Consider the following 22,051-nt stretch of genomic DNA (forward strand, 5'->3'; position numbering starts at 1 on the left):
CCAGGTAATATTCAAGATGGAGACTCCCATTCCTCGAACTTTCCGCCAGTGTTATTGTGACATATACCATTGCCCAGCTCTTGAGTGATTTAATACTCCTGCCTAGTTGTAGGCCTCAAATGAGATTTGGATGTATACTTCAACTGATCACCTTGATGATTTGTCTCTCCTGCCTTAATAATATCTTCCAGAAGGATTGTAACAGATTTCTGGACCCATCATCTAATTACCTGACAATCCTCTCTTACCTTGACCCTGCTTCCACTAGGGTTTGTAGCACTTCTAAGCACTACATCCAAATTATGTGACTCTCTTGCCTGGTCCTTTCAAAGGGAGACTTTGTAACATATCTCTGGGCCTGTCATTTAGGTGACTTGGGTCTCCTCTTCTGTCTGGACACTACCCACAAGGGATATTGTGTTATACATCTTGATGTAACCCCCAAGTTATGCAACTTTTCTGCCCAGAACATGCATACAAGGAGAATATCAGAAAATTTCTAGCTCACTATTTAGGTGACTTGGCTGTCATGCCTGTTTCATTACCACAAACTAAATTGTGACATATACCCAAGCACAGCTCACAGGCATGATAATGACTCTCTTCTGTGGATCCCACAAATGGAAATAATTTTGACTCTCATAACTTGCTTTAGAGACACGAGTGGTTAAATCTCTATCTGGTACAAAAAAAAATCAAAGAAGATTATAACAGCCTTACATATTTTATAAAGCCTTTAGCTTGTACAGAGAATGTCACAACAGAACACAGCAGAAGGTGAAACTGTGAGTCTCAAATGCACACCCAGCTGACAGTAAATACTATCACCATCTCACCTATATGAAGCTAACAGTCACTCATGAAAACAGACCATGTGTGATACTGTAAATCTCATCCTGGGAATTTTCTGCTAGTGTTATCATGATATAAATTTTTGCCAAGCACCTGTGTGATATAATTCTTCATAATAGTTACAGCCCACATACGTTATTATAGTGTCTACCTGGGCCTACCTGTACATGATGTCACTCTTTTGCCTGGGCCCTGCTCTCAATAAGAATCATGACATATTATTAGATCCAGCACCTAGATTATGTTATATTTTTGCCTTAGCCATGCCCACAGAAATTATTGTGATATATCACTGTGTCAACCACTTAGATGATGTAACTCTGCTCTTTATAATGGGTCCTACACATATTTGGGGATAATTACATATGGTTGGGCTAGGCACACAGGTGACAGTACTCTTTTGTTAGAGCCATGTCCTAAAAAATGCACTGTGACAATTCTCTGGGCCAATCTCTTAGGTGATGTTGCTCTCCTGCTGCGGTCCTGCTTTCCTGAATAGTGACATATTTCTACACCAGGCATACAAGTGATGGTGCTCTTTTGCCAGGGTCATGTCTCAAGGAGAACATTGTGACATATCCTTGTGACCATCACCTAAGAAATGTAACTCCCTGCTTCAGTGTGGCCCACAAAGGGCATTGTGACATAAAGGTAGAATCTAAACCTATTTGTTGTAACTCTCTTGTTTAACACTTGTCCTAAGGGAACCTTGTGACATATCTCAGGAACCAGGATCAAGGTGACGTGACCCTTCTGCCTGGCTTCACCTCACATGTTAGATTTTTTCATATACCTAGCTAAACACCTATGCAATATGACTCTTCTCTTCTATCTGAGGCTTGCTTTGTTTTGGACATTGGGCCATATTTCTGAGCCAGTTTCCTAAGTGATGTAATTCTGCCTGGCTTCACCTCACATGTTAGATTTTTTCATATACCTAGCTAAACACCTATGCAATATGACTCTTCTCTTCTGTATGAGACTTGCTTGTTTCAGACATTGGGCCATATTTCTGAGCCAGTTTCCTGAGTGATGTAATTCCTTTCTTCTGCCTGAGCCTTTACAATGGGATGATATGACATATTGCTAAGCCCAATACTTAGATTATATGACTCTCCTTTTTTTCCCAAAACATACCCTTGAAAAGGAATTTTGACATGTTGCAGGGCCCAGCACCCAAATGATGTTCCTCTTCTGCCTGGGTCCTGAATAAAGAGAGAATTATGGCATATTGCTGTGTCCCCCACCCTGATGCTCTAACTCTCTTGCCTGTAGCCGAGCAACAGAAAGTATTTTTACATATCTTGGGCACACCAGGTAGGAGTTTTTGCTCTCATCACTTGTCTGTTTTTTTGTTTTGTTTTGTTTTTTGTTTGTTTTTGTTTTTTTAATACTCAGGATTGTGCCATATTGCTGGCTCCAGCTCCCAGTAAATGTAACCCTCATTTCTAGACCCTCCATAGATAAGACATTGTGACATATTGCTTGGCACAGCACCTCAGTTGTACCACCCTCCCACCAAGTATTTTTTTCCTACAAATGGGATTATGAAATTTACATTGATTCAATTCAGAGTCATGATGATCAAACTGAAATTGGGATTCCACTAACAACAGATATTTTCCTATCATCTACACATAGGGCAATACTTAAAGTTGTGAGTTGCATATTGGTAGAAAACTTACAGCAATGTACAACAATAACTCATATTCTAAAAACTGCTTGGGTGGTACACAGAGTTTTATAACAGTTCCTAGCAAAAGGTTAAGATCATGACTCTTGATTACATGTGCAGGTGAGTGAAAAGTTTTCAGCATCCCATATTTACAAAGCCAATGTGGAAGTACTGAGAATAGCAAGTAAATAAAGTACAAAGTTGAATTTTTTCACTTTTATATGTAGATCTTGCTATAGGTAAGATGGTGACTATTTTCCAGACCTAGATCATAGGCATAATAATGAGTCTCCTGTCTGAACACAGCCTATTAGAGAGATGTTGACAATCATAACTGGGTTTAAGGCAATATGTAAGATTGTGAGGAAATATGAGCCTGTAGGCGTCAGAGTGGTTTGTGACTTTCATGTGTGTTGCACAAAGCCTCTGGATGTTGTAAAGTGTGCCATATAATGATGCAGAGCACATGTAAAGTTGTGAATGTAATATAGATACCAAGCTAACAGTTAAAGGTGTCACCTAAAAGATGAGGAGATTGTGTCATATTACTAGGCTTAGTACCCTGGTGTTTAGATTTCTGGCTTAAATTGTTTACCATGGGTGCCTTGTGAAATATCACTGTCTATACATATACAATGTATGTATATATAATGTATACATATACACAATGTATGTATAAATAATGTGTGTATATATACACAATGTATGTATACATAATGTGTATATATACACAATGAATGTATACATAATGTGTACATATACACAATGTATGTATATATAATGTACATATACACAATGTATATATATACAATGTATATATACACTATATATATAAAACATGGATATATACACATATGTATACATATATACATACATGGATATATATACACACACAATGTATATATATATAACATGTATGTGTGATATATAATTTCTCTGAGTTAGAATCATCATAAGGTGACTCTTCCTCTTGGAGTCAGACTACAGGGGATACTATCACATATCTTTGGGACTATCAGCTAGAAGATGTGTCTCTTCTGCCGGGGTCCGGCCCACAGGGGATACTGTCATATATTGCTGGATATAACATATACATAATGTGACTCTGCTCTCTGCCTTGATACTGCCCACTGAAGAATTTGTGACTTACCACCGAGTGCAAAACCTAGGTGATGTGACTCTTCTCTTTGTGCTGGACTCTACCAAGAGAGGAAATTATAACATATTTCTGTGCCCAGCATCTAGAGGCTGTGACAATCCATGATTTTGTCAAACTTGTATGCAGTGGGCATTATGACATATAATTTTAGACTGTACTAAGGTGTTATGACTCTTCTCCCTAGGTCCCACCTACAAAAGAGATTACAAGTATCCCTTGCTCAGTACCCAGATGATGTGACTCTTCTGTCTTTTCTCTGTCTATAGGTGGAATTGTGACATATACTGGATTCAGCTCATATACACCATCATAGCTCTCATAACCAGAGCTAGTCAGGGAAGACATTTCAACTCTCCTAGTCAGTCTTGTGGTCATGGGTAATGACCTAGATCTCCCACCTGTAAGAATTCACAGAATATTATGTTACTCAGGCATATCATATAAAGCCTGGTTGGTACGAAGTGTGTCATAACAGTCACCAGCAGCCAGGTGTTATTCTGACTCTTGGATGCATACCTAGCTGAAATGATTGTCATTCTCACACATAAACAGGGCCTATGAATAAGGAACTAATTCTCACACACATAAGCATTGTTACTCACATACTTGAATCCAATCCAAAGGGGGTCTTGTCATGGTGAATCGTGAATCTGCAGATATGTGGTGCAGACATGTGGTGCTTTGACTTTCCTACTGGAACACAATCTTCAGGTAGGATTGTGGCTCTTATACATGTATCTTGCCCATTGTTGCAATTGTGACTCCAGTACTTCGACCCAACTCATAGGAGGTGTTGACTCTCACACCCAAAGCCAGCACATGTGTGGGACAGTGAAACCTATTTCTGAACATTTCGAGTATATGATTGAGAAGCATGATTTTGCCCAGCATCTGAGTATTTTGACTCTCCTTTCTATTCCCAGAGCACAGTTGAAATTGTGACATACATGCATCTAACACCTAAGCAATGTGTAACACTTTTATGGCAATGTGTTAAAGGGCAGTTTTATATATAACTGGTACCAGCCCCCAGCTGATGTAAAACCTTGGACTGAACCCTACCAACAAAAAGCATTGAGGCTTTTATGTAGGTCTATCACATAAGTGATGTGACTTCCTGCTACTGCCTTGGCCCTGAACTTATGGTGCATTGTGATACATAACTGGGTACTGCACCCAGATGATATGACTCTATTTTTGAAACAGTTCTGCCAATAGGAAGTTTTGTAAATTTTTACTTGTCTCAGCACCTAGGTGATGTTTCCTCTCTCTAGCCTGGGCCCTGAATACTATAGAGATTGTGTCATATTGCTGAACCCAGCACCAAAGTGAGGTGTCTCTCCTGCCTTGGTCCTTCACATAGAGGGCATTGTGACATATATCCAGCCCAATTGCCTGGGTGATATACATCTTCTCTTGTGCCTAAGCTCTGCCCAAGGTGGGAGAAGGGGACTTAAGTCTATCACTGAAACCAGCATCCAGGTGATGTGATCCTTCTTTCAGAGTCCTTCCCACAAGGAGGATTGTGACATTGCAATGGACCAGTACCGACTCAGGTGATAGATTTATTTCTTCTCCCTGTCCACAGGTGATATTTTGCCATATACCTGAGACCAGATCAAAGGCCTATTAATTACTCTTGTACCTGAAGCCAGGACATGTGTAGGATCATGATTCTCATAGCTGAACTTTTTCACAAGAGTGATTGTGACATACGCTTTTGCCCAGGACCTAAGTCATTTTATGATCCTGCCTAGTTATAGTCCACAGATGATGTGTTTATATATACCATGTCCAAGAACCCTGATGATTAGACTCTCATGTCTTAACAGTTTCATTAAAAGAGATCATAACATATCTTTGGAAATAGAAACATTGGGAAATAAATGACTGAGCCCATGACCTAAGTATTGTGACTCTTGTTTTCTGCCTGGCTTTTCACTAGAGGAGATTTTGACACATTGCTGACCCCAACAGTAAGGATATGTGACTCTCCTCTTTTTCCCGAACTGTGCCCATGAAAAAGGTATTGGGACCTATTGCAGGACCCATAACCCAGATGATATTACTCTTCTGCCTGAGTTCTGCATAAAGAGAGAATTATGGCATATTGCCTATTGCTGGGCCCAGAACCTTTATGATGTGTCTCTCCTGCATCTGCAGGAGCCATTGAAAGTATTTTGACATATCTTGGGCCCATTATGTAGGTGTTTTGGCTTACAAAACTTGGCTGGTTTTTTTCCACATGTGAGATGGTGTATTTCTGGGTCCAGCACCCAGTTAATGTGACCCAATTTCCTATCCCCTGCATAGAAAAGGAAATGTGCCATATTGGTTTGTACAGCACTTAAGCAATGTTACTCTGCTGCCTAACTTTTTGCTCCTAATGGGATTATGACATATGCTTTGCTTCAGTTCACAGGCATAATGATTATACTTATATTGGGATTCTGCCAGTAGGAGATATTTTTCTCTCATCGTTAGCCTTAAAACAATAGGTAAGGTCCTGTGTTTCATAGTGATACCAACGTCACAGAATCTTACAACACTAAGTTATATTGTATAAATTATTTGTGGTAGACAGTTTCATAACAAGGGCCACCAAAAATCTCAGATTGAGACTCTCAGTTACACAGCCAGTTGAAATTAAAAGTAGTCACTATCCCACACTTACAATGCCTACTGGCGAGGTCCTGATTCTAATGAGGGAATACAGCATGAAGTAGGAATTGTGGTTTTACACGTGGATCAGGCCACAGATGAGATGGCTGCTTATATCTGAACCCAGATCAGAGACATACAAATAAGTGTTCTCTTTTAACCCTGTCTATAGGAGAGATATTGTCTATCAAACATGGGAAATATTTATGATTTTGAGTCCACATGAGCATAAAAACCACAGAGAGGTTTGCAACTCTCAGGGAAGTTTTTATAAAGCCCCAGATGTCATAGAGAGTGTCATACATTGGCCCAGCACACATATGAGATTGTGGCTCTAAAATACATGCTCAGCTAAAAGTTAAAGGCATCATCTTACAAGATGAAGAGATTGTGTTATATCACTGGCCCTAGTACTCAGGTTTTGAGAGTTTTTGGCTTAAATTCTTTCTCTTGGTGCATTGTTACAAATCACTGTGTCAGAATTATAACAATGTGACTCCTTTGCTCGGACCCAGACAACAGGGGATATTATCACATATCTCTGGGCCTATCAGCTAGGTGATATATCTCTACTGCCAGTGCCCTGCCCACAGGGGACACTGTGACATATCATAGATATAGCATCTAGGTAATATGACTCTCCTCTCCTGCCTGGATCCTGCCCACTAAGGAAATAATGACATACCACTGAGTGCAAAACTAGGTGATGTGACTCTCCACTTTGTCCAGGACACTGCCAGGAGAAAAGATTATAACGTATTGCTGAATGTGGTACCTAGGGAGTACCACTATTTTTTCACCTTGTATACAGTGGGCATTATGACATATTATTTGAGACTGAACCTTTTTTTTATGACTCTTTTGACTGGGTTCTGTTTACAGAGGAAGTTATAATGTATCCTTGTCTCAGGGCCTAGAAGATATGACTTTTCCGATTGTCTCTGTCCAAAGGTGAAATTGTCATTTACACCTTGATTAAGCTCGTAAGAAAAACAATAACTCTGCTACCTAGACCCAGCCAGGGAAGATATTTTGACTCTCATTGCCAGACTTAACAACACGGATAAAATCCTAGATCTCCTACCTGTAAGAATTCACAGAAAAATATGTTACTCTGATATATCACGTAAAGCCTGAGTGGTACATAGAGTGTCATAGCAGGTACCAGCAACCAGATGCTGTTGTGACTCTTGGATGCACATCCAGCTGACACAATTGTCATTCTCTCACTTGAACAGAGCCTATGAATGATGTACTAAATTTTACACAGACAGGCAGTTGAAGCTTGAAATTTTTACTGTCGTACATAAAACCAGCCCACAGGTGGTTTTTTGATGTTTGAACAATGCCTCAGCAGACATGTGGTGCTTTGACTCTCCTACTGGAATACAATCTTCAAGTGGGAATGGGGCCTATGTACATGGACCTTGCCCATTGATGATACGGTGACTCCTGTACTGTGACCCAACTCATGGGAGATGTTCACTCTTATATTCAAAGGCAGAACTTGTGTGGGACTGTGAAACATATTTCTGAACATTTTTGAGTGTGTGATTGAGAAGTGTTGCTTTGCCTAGCATCTGAGTGTTTGACTTCCCTTTCCAAGTTCAGAGCACAGTGGAAATTGTGACATACATGCACCAAGCACCTGAGCAATGTGTAACACCTTGTTTGGCAATGTAATATAGGAAAATTTACAAATCACAGAGACCAGAACCCAAGTTTTGTGACATTTATTTTATATCCCTGCCTACAAAGAGAATGTTGGATTAATTGTGGCTGAAGATTTAGGTGATGTTGTTGTCCTCCCTGTCTAATAACCACAGAGGTGATGGTGCCATATACCTAGACACAGCCAAAAGGCATGATACTGACTCTTATTTGATACTGACTCTTATATACCCAGCCGATAGGAGAAATTTTGACCCATATAACTAGGTTGAGGTACATCAGTGATGTCCAGGGTCTAATTCTGGAAAAAAAAGTCACAGAAGATTACAAAATTTACACGTATTTTATACAACCCTTGGGTTGTATGGGGAGTGTCATAAAAGGGACTAGAACAGAGAGGAAATTCTGAGTCTCATATGCACATTCAGCTGACAGTAAAGACTTTCACGATCACAGATGGATGAAAGCAACTCACCTACATGAAAACAGGACATGTGTGGTACTGTAAATCGAATCCCTAGAATTTTATTTCATTGTGATTGTGATATAAATCTTTGCTAAGCACCTGTGTGATTTCACTCTTCAGACTGATTCCAGCCTACATATGAGATTTGGATATCTACCTGGGCCAAACTTGAAGAGAAGAGACTTCTCTGCCTGACCCCTGCTCTCTGTAAGAACTGTGACATCACTGAATCCAGCATCAAGGTGTCATTACATTTTGCCTGCACCATGCCTGAAAATATCATTATGGTATATCATTTTGTACATCAGTTAGAAGAAGTAACTCTCCTCTCTGGAATGAGTCCTGCACACAGGGCAAAATAGCAACATATTCCTAGGACAGACACACATGTGATGATACTCTGTTGCCAGGGCCCTGCCCAAAAGAGGGCATTTTGACATATCACAGTTCCTATAATGGAAGTGATAGGGCTCTTCTGCTCAGGAACTGCCTACTTGAATAGTGACATATTGCTAGGTCAGCCACAAAGGTGATGGTGCTCTTTTGTCAGGGCCATGCTTTCAGAAAGGCTTTGTGACATATTTCTCAGCTTATCACTTAGGTGATGTGCTTGACCCTGGTCCTTGGTCCTGCTTGTCCCTGACTACGTGGAGCATTGTGAAAGAACAGTGGAACAGGAACCTAGGTGATGTAACCAACTTGCCTAGGTTATTTTCTAAGGGGGATTGACTTGTGAGTATCTCAGGACACAGGAACAGAAGATGTGGCTCTTCACCCTGGTTTCTGCCCACATATTAAATTGTGACATATACTTAAAGAGGCACCTAGGTAATCTGACTCTTTCTGCCTGAGCCCTGTCTACTGGTGACATTTGGTCATACCTCTGAGCCTATGACATAAGTAATGTGACTTCTTCTGTCTGGGCCTTAACAATAGGAACATTTTGACATATTGATGAGCCGAGCACTTAGGTAATATGACTATTGTCTTCTTGCTGAACAATGCCCACAAATAGGGCTTTTGCAATATTTCAGGGTCATGCACCTGGGTGATGCTACTTTTCTACATAAGTCATGCATAAACAGGGAATTGTGGCATATTGCTTGGTCCAGTACACTAATGACATTACTCTCCTGCTTGTGCCTGGCCACAGGAAGTATTTTGGGATATCTTTGGCCAATTTTTTAAGTGCTTTGGCTCTCATAACTTTGCTGGGTTTCTTCCACCTGTGGTTGTATTATAATGCTGGCTTCAGCCCCCAGTTCCCTGCCTAGAGAGGGCACTGTGACATATTACTTGGCCCAGTATCTAAGTGATGTTAACTTTCTGCCTAGTTATTAGCTCACAAACAATATTATGACATATACCTTCCTCCAGTTGAAAGGCATGATGATCAAACTTATATTGAGATTCTTCCAATAGGAAATATTTTGCCACTCACCACTAGGTTTTGGTCAATAAGTTCCTTTATTCATATTTGTACAAATTTCACGGAAGTTTACAACACTAACTCATATCATACAAACTTCTTGGGTGGTACACAGACTTTTATAACAGGGCCCAGCAGAAAGTCAGGATTGTGACTCCTGACTACACAAGTGAAAGTAAAAATTGTTACCCTCCTACATTTACAAAGCCCATTGTTGGTGTCCTGAGTCTAATGAGTGCATAAAGCACAATGTTGGAATTGTGATTTTCGTTAAGTCAATCTGGCCACAGGTGGAATCATGACTCATTTCTGGACTCAGCTCACAGAAATAATAGTGGCCAAATTCTTTAAGCCAGTCTGTAGGAGAGATGTTGACTGTCATATGTGGGTTTAGGGGAATCTGTAAGTTTGCAAATCCATATAAGTATGTAGTCATCAGAGAAGTTTGAAACTCATGCATGTTGTATACAGTACTCAGATGTTTTAGAGAGTGTCATACAATGGCCAGCACACACATGAGACTGTGATTCTCCTACACACAAGTAGCCAACAATTAATAGTCTCACCCTTAAAGATGAGGAGATTGAGTCATATTTCTTGGCCTAGTACCCCATGTATTAAGATGTTTGGTTTAAATTCTTTTTCTTAAGGGCATTGTTACATATCACTGGGTCAGAATCATGATAATGTGACTTCTGCATGGGCCCTGCAAACAGCATATATTTTCATATATCTCTGGGCCTCTTGGCTAGCTGATATAGCTCTCCTGCCAGTGCCCTGCCCACAGGGGACATTGTGATATATGGCTAGATATAGCATCTAGGAAATGTGACTCTCCTCTGCTGATTGGATCTTGCCCATTGAAGAAAGTGTGACACACCACTGAGTCCAAAACCTAGGTGACATGAGTCTCATCTTTGTCCTGGATTCTGCTAAGAGTGGAAATTATTACATACTGCTGAGCCCAGCACCCAGGAGTTGTGATTCTCTTTTTTTCCCTTCAAACCTCTCCTTATTGGGGATGGTGATATATTGCTTGATGACATATTGCTTGATGACACATTGCTTGATGACCCAGGTGATATGGTTCTTCTGCTTGGTGTCTGCCCACATGTTAGAAAGTGATATATAACTAGGAAAGTCCCTAGGTGATATGACTCACCTTTTCTGTCTGGGCTTTGCCTACTGGGGACAGTGGGATATATCTTTGTGCCCATGACCTAAGTGAAGTGACTCTGTTTTTCTGCCTGGTCTTTATAATCACGGTATTGTGGCATATTGCTGAATTCATCACTCAGTTTATTTGTCTCTACTTTTTTTCTAGAGCCATGCCCACAAACAGACTTTTTGACCTATTGCAAGGCCCAGCCTTGAGATAATGTTACTCCTTTGTCTGAGTACAGCATATAGAGAAAATTATGGCATATTGCTGAGACCAGCACCATGACAATGTCATTTCAGAGCAGAGCATTATTTCATCCATCATTCCTGCCCCATAATCATAAATTTTTTTTTAACATATTCTGGGCTTATTGTGTAGGTGTTTTGACTCTCATCTCTTGGTTGGGATGGTTTCACATTACTGAGTCCAGCACCCAGTTAATGTGACTCTAATTCTTATACTGTGCCTAGGAATTAGTGACATGCTACTTGGCCCAGCAGCTAAACAATTTTGCCTGCCAACCTAGTTTTTGCCCACAAATGGGACTATGATATATACTTCACTTCAGTTTACAGGCATGAGAGTAAAACTTATGTTGGGTTTCAGCCAATAGCAGTTATTTTGCCTTTCATTGCTAGGGTTAGGACAATAGTTAAGGTCCTGAGTTGTATATTTGTACCAAAGGCACAGTGCCTTACAACAATAACTCATAATATATTATCTCCTTGTATGGCATAGAGAGTTTTTATGCCAGGACCCATCAAAAAGTTCAGACTGGGTTTCTTGCAATTCCACACCCAGGTAAAAGTGAATGTTGTTGTCATACCACATATGCAAATTCCACTGTTAGGGTCCTAAGTCTAACAAGGGAATAAAGTACAAAATTGGAATTGTGACTTTCATATGTGGATCTGGCCACAAGCGGGATGGTGACTCATTTCTGGATTCAGCTCACAGACATAATAATGTGTCTCATCCCTGATCCCAGACTACAGAATAGACCATTATACCTGGGTTAGGTCAATATGTGTGACTGTTAATCTATATGAACATAGAGGCCTCAGAGTGGTTTGCAACTCTCACGCATGCTGTATAAAGCCTTCAAATGTTGTAGAGTGTCATGCAATAGCCCAGGAAACATGTGAGATTGTGACTGTCATATATATACCCCAGTTCCAGTTAATGGTGTCACCCTCAAAGACCAAAAGGTTTGGCATATTTTTAGGCTTAGTATGAGATGTTAAGACTTTTGGCTTAAATACCTTCCCATGGGTACATTGTGACATATTGCTGAGTTAGAATAATAATTTGACTGTCCTGTCTGGACCCTGCCAACCTGGGGTATTATCACATATCTCTGGTCATATAAGCTGGGTGACTTGTCTCTCCTGCCTGTGCCCTGCCCCTGTAGGATATTGTGAAATATTGTTTGGCCAAACATTTATGTCATGTGACTATCCTCCTTGCCAGGGTCCTGCTCACTAAAAAACATGTGACATACTGTTTATTGCAAAACCTAGGTGATATGGCTCTCCTTTATATTCCAGACTCTGCCAAAAGATACATTACTACATACTGCAGAGCTGAGAACCTAGGTGGAGTAACTCTCATTTTATACTTATTCCCTCTCTATAGTGGACTTGGTGACATGCTATTTGAGGCTGTACCCAGGTTGCATCATTTTTCTGACTAGGCCTAGCTTACAAATGAGATTATACTGTATCACTGGCTCAGCACCTAGATGATGTGACTCCCCTGCATTGTCACTGCTCACAGGTGAAATTGTGACACATTCAAGGGTTAAGAACACATACACAATAATAACTCTCATAACTGGACCAACCCAGTAGAAATATTTTAACACTCTGGGTTAAGCACACATGCACAGCAACTTTCATACCTGGACCCAGCCAGTAGTGATATTTTGATCTCATAGCCAGTCTCAGGTCCATGGGTAAAGCCCTGGAATTTTTACTAGTATAAAGTTCATGAATAATTACAAGAATCAGGTATATCATGTAAACTCTTAAAACACACGAAAAAAAAAGTCTAAGCAAGAATACTATATCCAGCAATAGTATCCTTCAAAATAATAATAAAAAAACTAACTACGTCATGATCTATATCACGATCTAACTATGTCATGGCTTCAAGAGACTCACTTCACAGCTAATAAAAAAATAAACTGAAAATGCCAGGATGAAAATAAATTTGATGCAAGCATTAACAAAATGAAGTGAGAAGAGGATAAAATTTATTAAGTTGACAACTGTCATATTTAATAAAATTTACTTTTAGTCAAATTTTACAAGAGACAAAGTAGGACATTCAATTATAGTAAAAAGGTTCATTCGCTGAGAACCTATACATATATTACTGTTTTCCCAAACACATGAAGTAAACATTGACAGAATTGATGCCAAAACATACAGCAATATAATAATGGATGCATACATCAATATCCCACTTTCAGTAAAAAATAAACAAGGCAGAATATTAATAAGGAAACAATAATTGAAGGAACTATACAACAACTACAGTTAACAAATGTATACAGACAACAGAATACACGTCCTTTTCAATAGCTCATAAAACATTTTCCTATGTGAACCATCTGTGACACCACAAAAGAAGCCTTAACAATTTTTTAATTGAAATTTTATGGTTATTTACAGCCCGAATGGAATGAAACTAGAAATCAGTAAAAGAAGAAAAGCTGAACAATTCAAAAAATATAAATATTAAAATATATAGTTTTTTTTCTTTTTTAAATTTCTTTATTGATGGAGTATCACTCTATCACTAGGCTGGAGTGCAGTGGCAAAATCTCAGTTCACTGCAACCTCCAGTTTCTGGGGACAAAGGATTCTTCTGCTTCAGTCTCCCAAGTAATTGGAACTACAGGCATGAACAACACCACCCAACTAATTTTCTGTATTTTAGTAGAGATGTGGTTTTACCATTTTGCCCAGAATTATGTCAATCTCTTGATTTCTCCTTGCATCATGCTCCGACTCTCAAAGTGCTGGGATTACAGGCATGAGCCACCATGCTCAGCCAACAACACACTTTTGAGTAGGCATTTTTTCAATGGTTGGAAGAAATAATATTGTAAAGATGTCCACATGCTTAAAGTGACCCAATGCTCAACATATCTCTTTTTAATTTTAATTATATTTTTCAAAAATAGAAAAAAAAAAGATCTCAAGTGACTATGAAAAGCCTGACAATCTTGAAAAATAAGAAAAATATTGGAAGCCTTACAGCTTAACAATTTTCAAACACATGTAAAAACCTACAGTAACCAAAGCACTTTGGTAGGGTTGTAAAGGTAGAACACCAAAGTAATGGAACAGAATGCAGCACAGGAATAAACGCTTGAATGCAGAAGGGAGACATACCATCTAGGTTTGCAATCAATCATATGTCACAATTCCTTTGGTAAGCAGCACCCAGGCAGGGGAGGTGAATTCCATTACCTAGATGCTAGTTTCAGTGATACTTCAAAATGTCCTCATACCTGTAGTCCCAGCATTTGGGAGGCTGAGGCAGGTAGATCTTAAGGTCAAGAGTTCAAGAACCACATGGCCAAGATGGTGAAACCCCATCTCTACTAAAAACACAAAAAATTAGTCAGGTGCGGTGGCAGGCTCCTGTAATCCCAGCTAATTGAGAGGCTTGTGCATGAGAATCCCTTGAATTCATAGGGCAGAGGTTGCAGTGAGCTGAGATCGTGCCACAGCACTCCAGCCTGGGTGACAGAGTGAGACTTTCTGAGGCCTACATGATCATATGGACTCACAATCTTACATATTGTCCTAAGCTTACACTTGGATTCAGCCAATAGGAGATATTTGGCTTTCATCACTAGGCATAGGGCAATAGGTAAGGTCCTTGACTGCATATTTGTAGAAAGCTCACAGAACTTTACAACATTAACTCTGAATGTATAAGTTCCTTGATTGGTACAGAGAGTTCCATGACAGGGACAACCAAAAAGTTCAGATTGGGACTTTCAATTACATTCCCAGCTGAAAGCAATTGTTGTCACCATCCCACATGTCCAAAGCCCACTGTTAACATCCTGAATCTAACAAGTGAATACAGTACAAAGTTGGCATTTTGACCTTCATATGTTGATCTGGCCACAGGTGGGATGGTGACTCATTTCTGTGTCCAGCTCATAGGCATAATAATGGGTCCCATACCTAAAACCAGCCTACATAAAAGATGTGTACTATTATACCTGGGTTTACAGAAATACATAAGATCATGAATTCCTATGAGCATGTAGGCTTCAGAGTGGTGTCCAACCCTGATGTATGCTGTATGAAGCCTTCAAGTGTTTTAGAGTGTCATACAATAGCCCCCAAAGCGCATGAGATTGTGACTCTCATATACACATGCAGCTCAATTTAATGGTGTCACCCACAAAGACAAAAATATTTAGCCTATTACTAGGCCTAGTACCCAGGTGTTGAGACTTTTTGGTTAATTTTTTTTCCCATGGGTGCATTTTGACATATTGCAGGGTTAGAATCATAATCATGTTACTTTTGCCTAGACCCTGCAAACAGGGGATATTATCACATATCTCATATCTCTGAGTCTATGAGATAGGTGATTTATCTCTCCTGCCTGTACCTGCCCCCACAGTACATGGTGAAATATCATTTTTCCAAACATCTCAGTCATGTGACTCTCCTCTCCTGCCTGGGTCCTGCTTACCACAGATGTGGTGACATAGCACTGATTACAAAACCTAGCTGATGTTACTCTCCTTCAATATCCTAGACTGTGCCAAGAGATGGAATTATTGCATATTGCAGAGCTCAACATCTAGGTGATTAGGCTCTTCTGAATAGGCCAAGCCTACAAATGAGATTATATTGTGTCACTGGCTCAGCACCCAGGTTATATGATTCTCTTGCCTTGTCCCAGCTCACAGGTGAAACTGACATATACCTGGGTTAAGCACACATGCTCAATAGTAACTCTCATTTCTGGACCCAGCCAGTAGAGATATTGTGACTCTCACAGCCAGTCTCACTGCCATGGGTAAGGTCCTGGGTTTTTCACTCGAGTAAAGTTCACAAAGGATTATAATGCTGTGGTATGTCATATAAAGCTTTATTGGTACAGAGTGTCATAACAGAGAACAGCAAGCAGATGAGAATGTGACTCTTGTATGCACACCTAGCTGACACAATTCTCATTCTCACACATAAACAGGGCCCAGGAATGTGGTACTAAATCTCACACATAAAAAGCAGTCAAAGGTTGACATAATTACTGTAATACATGGATCTGATTCACAGGTGGTTTGGTAACATTGAAATATGATTCACACACTTGTGATGCTGTGACTCTCCTACTGGAAGACAATATTCAAGTAGGATTGAGGTTCTTATACATGATCTTGCCCATGGTTGGGATTGTGACTTTCATACTTTGACCCAACTCATAGAAAGAGTTAACTCAAGTACACAAAACCAGGATTCATGTGGGATAAAAAATTTATTTCTGAATGTTTCTGAGAGTGTGATTGGGACAAATAAATTTGCCCTGCATATGAATAATTTGGCTATCTCTTCCAGTTCCGGGCCACAGATGAAATTGTGCCATACCTGGAACAAACACCTAAGCCAAGTATAACACCTTCCTTGGTTATGCCTTCAAAATGGTACTTTTATATATCCCTGGGACCATCACCCCGATGAGGTGAATTATCTGCCTGAAATCTGCCTATAAAGAGAACTGTGTCTTATATCTGGGTTCATCATGTAAGTGATGTGACAATCTTATACTGCTTTGGCCAAGCACTCTCAGTGCATTGTGACACATAACTGGGCACTGCACCTGGGTGATGTGATTCTACTTCTTGGGTTCTGCCAACAGAAAACATTGTAACATATCACTTGGCTCAACACCTAGTTATGTTTTTCTGCTTTAGCCTGTGCCTTGCTTACAAGGAGATTGTGACATATTGTTGGGATGAACATCAATGTGCGGTCATTCTCCAGTTTTGGTACTGCACAGAACAGACACTGTGACATACATCTAGGCCAGTTGCCTAGGTGAAGTGAGTCTCCTCCTTTTCCAAAGGCCTTCCCACTGAGAGGTTTTTGATACGTCATTGAAACCAGCATCCAGGTGATGTGAATTTTTTATAAGGGGCTTCCCACAAGGGGGATTGTGACATCTCACAGGACCCTCACCCATGTAGGTGATGTGACTTTCTTGTCTTCTCTGTGTCCACAGGTGATATTGTGCCATATATCTGAAACCATAACAAAAGCCTAATAACAACACATATACATGGAGGCAGAACATGTGCAAGATAATGACTTTTATTTTCAAACCTCTCCACAAGTATAATTGTGTACATATACCTTTGCCCAGCTCCAGAATGATTTGATAATTTTGCCTGGTATGGCCACAAATGAGATTTTGACAAATACCTGGGCCAACCCCCTTGGTGATTTGACTGTGCTATTTTAAGAAGGTCCTCAGGGGGGATTGTAATATAATTCTGGACCCGCCATCTAGGTTACGTGACTCTCCTCAACTGCCTATAATCCACTTCCTTTGGTAATTGTAACATTTCTAAACACTGCCTCCAAATGACGTGACTCCTGCCTGGGCCCTGTTAACAAGGGGTATTCTGTCATATTTTCGGGCCCACCATTTAGGTGGACACTGTGCCACAGAACTGGACCTAGAACACAAGTTTTGTGACATTTCTGACCAAACACCTAGGCATGGTTCACAGGAATGATAATGACTGTTATATGGGGATTCAGCTAATGGAGCTTATTTTGACTCTTATAACCAAGTTTAGGTACATGCATAATGTCCTGAATAATGTTCTTATGCAAATGTCACAAAAGATTACAACATTCACTCATATTTTACAGTCTTCGGTTATAGAGACAGAGACAAAGCAGGGCTCAGAACACAGGTGAAATTGTGAGTCTTGTATGCACACCCAGCTGACCGTAAAGACTGTCATCATCTCACATGGATAAAGCCAAATATCACCCATGAAAACAGGATAAGTGTGGTATTGTAAATCTCACCTTTGCAATTATCTAACACTGTGTGATATAGATATTTGCCAAGCACTGTGTAATTTGACTTTCCATATTTATTCCAGCCCAAATATGGGATTGTGATATCTAGTTAGGCCAACCTCAAGGTAATGTGATTCTCCTGCCTAGTCCATTCTCTAAGTAAGGATTGTGAGATACAACTGTATCTAGCACCCAGGCAATTGTTATATTCTTGCCTGCATGATGCTTACCAAAATTATTGTGTCATATTTCTGTGTCCCCTTCATAGGTGATGTAACTCTGCTCTCTGGGGTGGGCCATGCACAAAGGAAGGATAGTGATTGCAAGGCCAGGCACAGAGTTGAAGTTATTATTTTGCCAGAGCCGTGTTCCAAGGAGGTCATTGTGACTTATATCTGGTCCTGTCACCTAGGTGTATGGCTCTACTGCTCGGGCCTTTCCAACCTGGAGTAACATATTTCTAGGCCAGGCACACTGTTGATGGTACTCTTTTGCCAGGGCTATGCTTCATAGAGGACATTGTGACATATTTCAATGCTATCACGTAGGTAAAGTGACTCCCTCCTTATGCCCTACCCAAATAAAGCATTGTGGAATAAGCAGAAAACCTACATCTAGATGATGTAACTTTCTTTGCTCAGTGCTGTCCTAAGACAGCCTCATGACATATCTCAGGACCCATCATGCAAGTGATATGGCTCCTCTACCTGGTTTCTGCCAATGTGTTACATTGTGACATATTTCCAGGGAAGCACCTAGATGACATGACTTTCCTCATCTGTCTGAGCCTTGCCTACTGGAGACATTGGGACATATCTCTGAGCCCAGGACCTAAGTGATGTGATGCTCTTTGTCTGCTTGGGCCTTCGCAGTAGGAGGATTTTGGCACATTGCTGAGCCCAGCATTCAGGATGTGAGACTCACCTCTTTTTTTGATCCATGCCCACAAAATAACTATTTTGTCTTATTGCATGGCCCAGCACTCAGATTATGTTACTCTTCTGTCTGGGTTCTGCATAAAGAGAAGTTTATGGCATATTGCATATTGCTGGTCTCAGCACCCTTATGGTGTGTCTCTCCTGCCTGTATTGGAGTAACTGAAGGATTTTTGACACATCTTGCACCCATTATATAGGTGTTTTGCCTCTCATAACTTGGCTGGACTTTTTTCTGCATGTAGGATGTTGTCATATTGCTGGGTCCAGCACCCAGTTAGTGTGATCCAACTTCCTATACCCTGCCTAGAGAAGGCATTGTGACACAGCATCACATGTGACACATGTGACACAGCATCTGTGTGATGTTACTCTCCTGCCTACTTTAATGCCTATAAATGGGATTATGACATACACCTTGATTCGTTTTTCAGGCATGATGATCAAACTTATATTTGGATTCAGTCAATAGGAGATATTTCACCTCTCATTGCTAAGCTGAGGGCAGTAGGTAAACTTTTGGGTTGCGTATTTGTTCCAAGCTGACAGAAGCTTACAACACTAACTTACATTGTATAAACTCTTTGTTGATAGAGAGTTTCATAACAGGACCCCGCAAAAAGTTTAGACTGGGACTCTCATCTATGAACCCTGGTGAAATTAAAAGTTTTCACCATCTCACATTTACAATGCCCACTTTTGAGGTCCTTAGTGTAACAAGGAAATACAGCAGAGTCGGAATTGTGACTTTTATATGTTGATCTGGCCACATGTGGAATGATGACTCATTTCTGGACCGAGACATAATAATGAATCTTCTCCCTTAACCCTTTCTATAGGAGAGATGTTGACTATCAAACTAGGGTTTAGGACAATATGTAAGATTGTGAGTCCATATGAGCACTTGGGCCTTAAAGAGTCTCACTCTGTCACTCAGGCTGTAGTGCAGTGGCACAATCTCAGCTCACTGCAACCTCTGCCTTATGAGTTCAAGAGATTCTCCTGCCTAAGCCTCCCAATTAGCTGGGATTATAGGAGGCTGCCACTGCCCTGGGCTAATTTTTTTGTACTTTTAGTAGAGATGGGGTTTCACCATCTTTAGTAGAGATGGGGTTTCACGATCAGGTAGGTCTTGAACTCTTGACCTTATGATCTATCTGCCACAGCCTCCTAAATTCCTGGGATTGCAGATGTGAGCCACCATGCCCTGCCAATTCATGCAGGTTTTATAAAGCCCTTGGATGTTGTAGGGAGTGTCATACACTGACCAAGCTCACATGTGAGATTGTGACTCTAATATACACCCTCAGCTAAAAGTTAAAGGTGTCAACCTCAAAAACGCTGAGATTGTGTCATGTCAGTGGGCCTAATATCCAGGTGTTGTGAGATTGTGGCTCTATTTTTTTCCCATGGCTGCATTGTTGCATATCGCTGGGTCAGAATAATAATAATGTGACCCTTCTGTCTGGGCCGTGTCATCAAGGTATATTATCACATATCTCTGGGTCTATCAGCTAGGTGATATGTCTCTTCAGCCTGTGCCCTGCCCCCAAGGACATTTTGAAATATCGCTGAAACTAGCATCGAGGTAATGTAATTCTCCTCCCCTGCCTGAGTACTTTCCACCAAAGGAATTGTGACATACGATTGATTGCAAAACCTAGATGTTATGTCTCCCTTCTGCACTCAAGGGTTTATTCCTGTGCTGCATTCTGTTTCATTACTTTGGTGTTCCACCTTTACAGCCCTACCAAAGTGCTTTGGTTACTGTAGGTTTTTGCGTGTGTTTGAAAATTGTTAACTTGTAAGGCTTCCAATATTTTTCTTATTTTTCAAGATTGTCAGGCCTTTTGTAGTCCTTTGAGATCCTTTCATTTTTTTCTATTTTTTATTTATTTTTATTTATTATCATTATTATTATACTTTAAGTTTTAGGGTACATGTGCACCATGTGCAGGTTAGTTACATATATATACATGTGCCATGCTGGTGTGCTGCACCCATTAACTCATCATTTAGCATTAGGTATATCTCCTAATGCTATCCCTCCTCCCTCCCCCACCCCACAAGAGTCCCCAGAGTGTGATGTTCCCCTTCCTGTGTCCATGTGTTCTCATTTTTCACTTCAAAAATATAATTAAAATTAAAAAGGGATATGTTGAGCATTGGGTCACTTTAAGCACATGGACTTCTTCACAATATTATGTCTTCCAACCATTGAAAAAAAGCCTACTCAAAAGTGTGTTGTTGGCTGAGCATGGTGGCTCATGCCTGTAATCCCAGCACTTTGAGGGTCCGAGGATGATGCAAGGAGAAATCAGGAGATTGAGAGAATTCTGGGCAAAATGGTAAAACCACATCTCTAATAAAATACAGAAAATTAGCTGGGTGTGGTTGTTCATGCCTGTAGTTCCAACTACTTGGGAGACTGAAGCAGAAGAATCCTTTGTCCCTAGAAACTGGAGGTTGCAGTGAACTGAGATTTTGCCACTGCACTCCAACCTAGTGACAGAGTGATACTCCATCAATAAAGAAATTTTGAAAAAGAAAAAAAAAACTATATATTTTAATATTTATATTTTTTGAATTGCTCAGCTTTTCTTCTTTTACTGATTTCTAGTTTCATTCCATTCGGGCTGTAAATAACCATAAAATTTCAATTAAAAAATTGTTAAGGCTTCTTTTGTGGTGTCACAGATGGTTCACATAGGAAAATGTTTTATGAGCTATTGAAAAGGATGTGTATTCTGTTGTCTGTATACATTTGTTAACTGTAGTTGTTGTATAGTTCCTTCAATTATTGTTTCCTTATTAATATTCTGCCTTGTTTATTTTTTACTGAAAGTGGGATATTGATGTATGCATCCATTATTATATTGCTGTATGTTTTGGCATCAATTCTGTCAATGTTTACTTCATGTGTTTGGGAAAACAGTAATATATGTATAGGTTCTCAGTGAATGAACCT

Source organism: Pongo pygmaeus, chromosome Y (genome assembly GCF_028885625.2).
Source record: "Pongo pygmaeus isolate AG05252 chromosome Y, NHGRI_mPonPyg2-v2.0_pri, whole genome shotgun sequence".
In the NCBI taxonomy this organism is placed as follows: domain Eukaryota; kingdom Metazoa; phylum Chordata; class Mammalia; order Primates; family Hominidae; genus Pongo; species Pongo pygmaeus.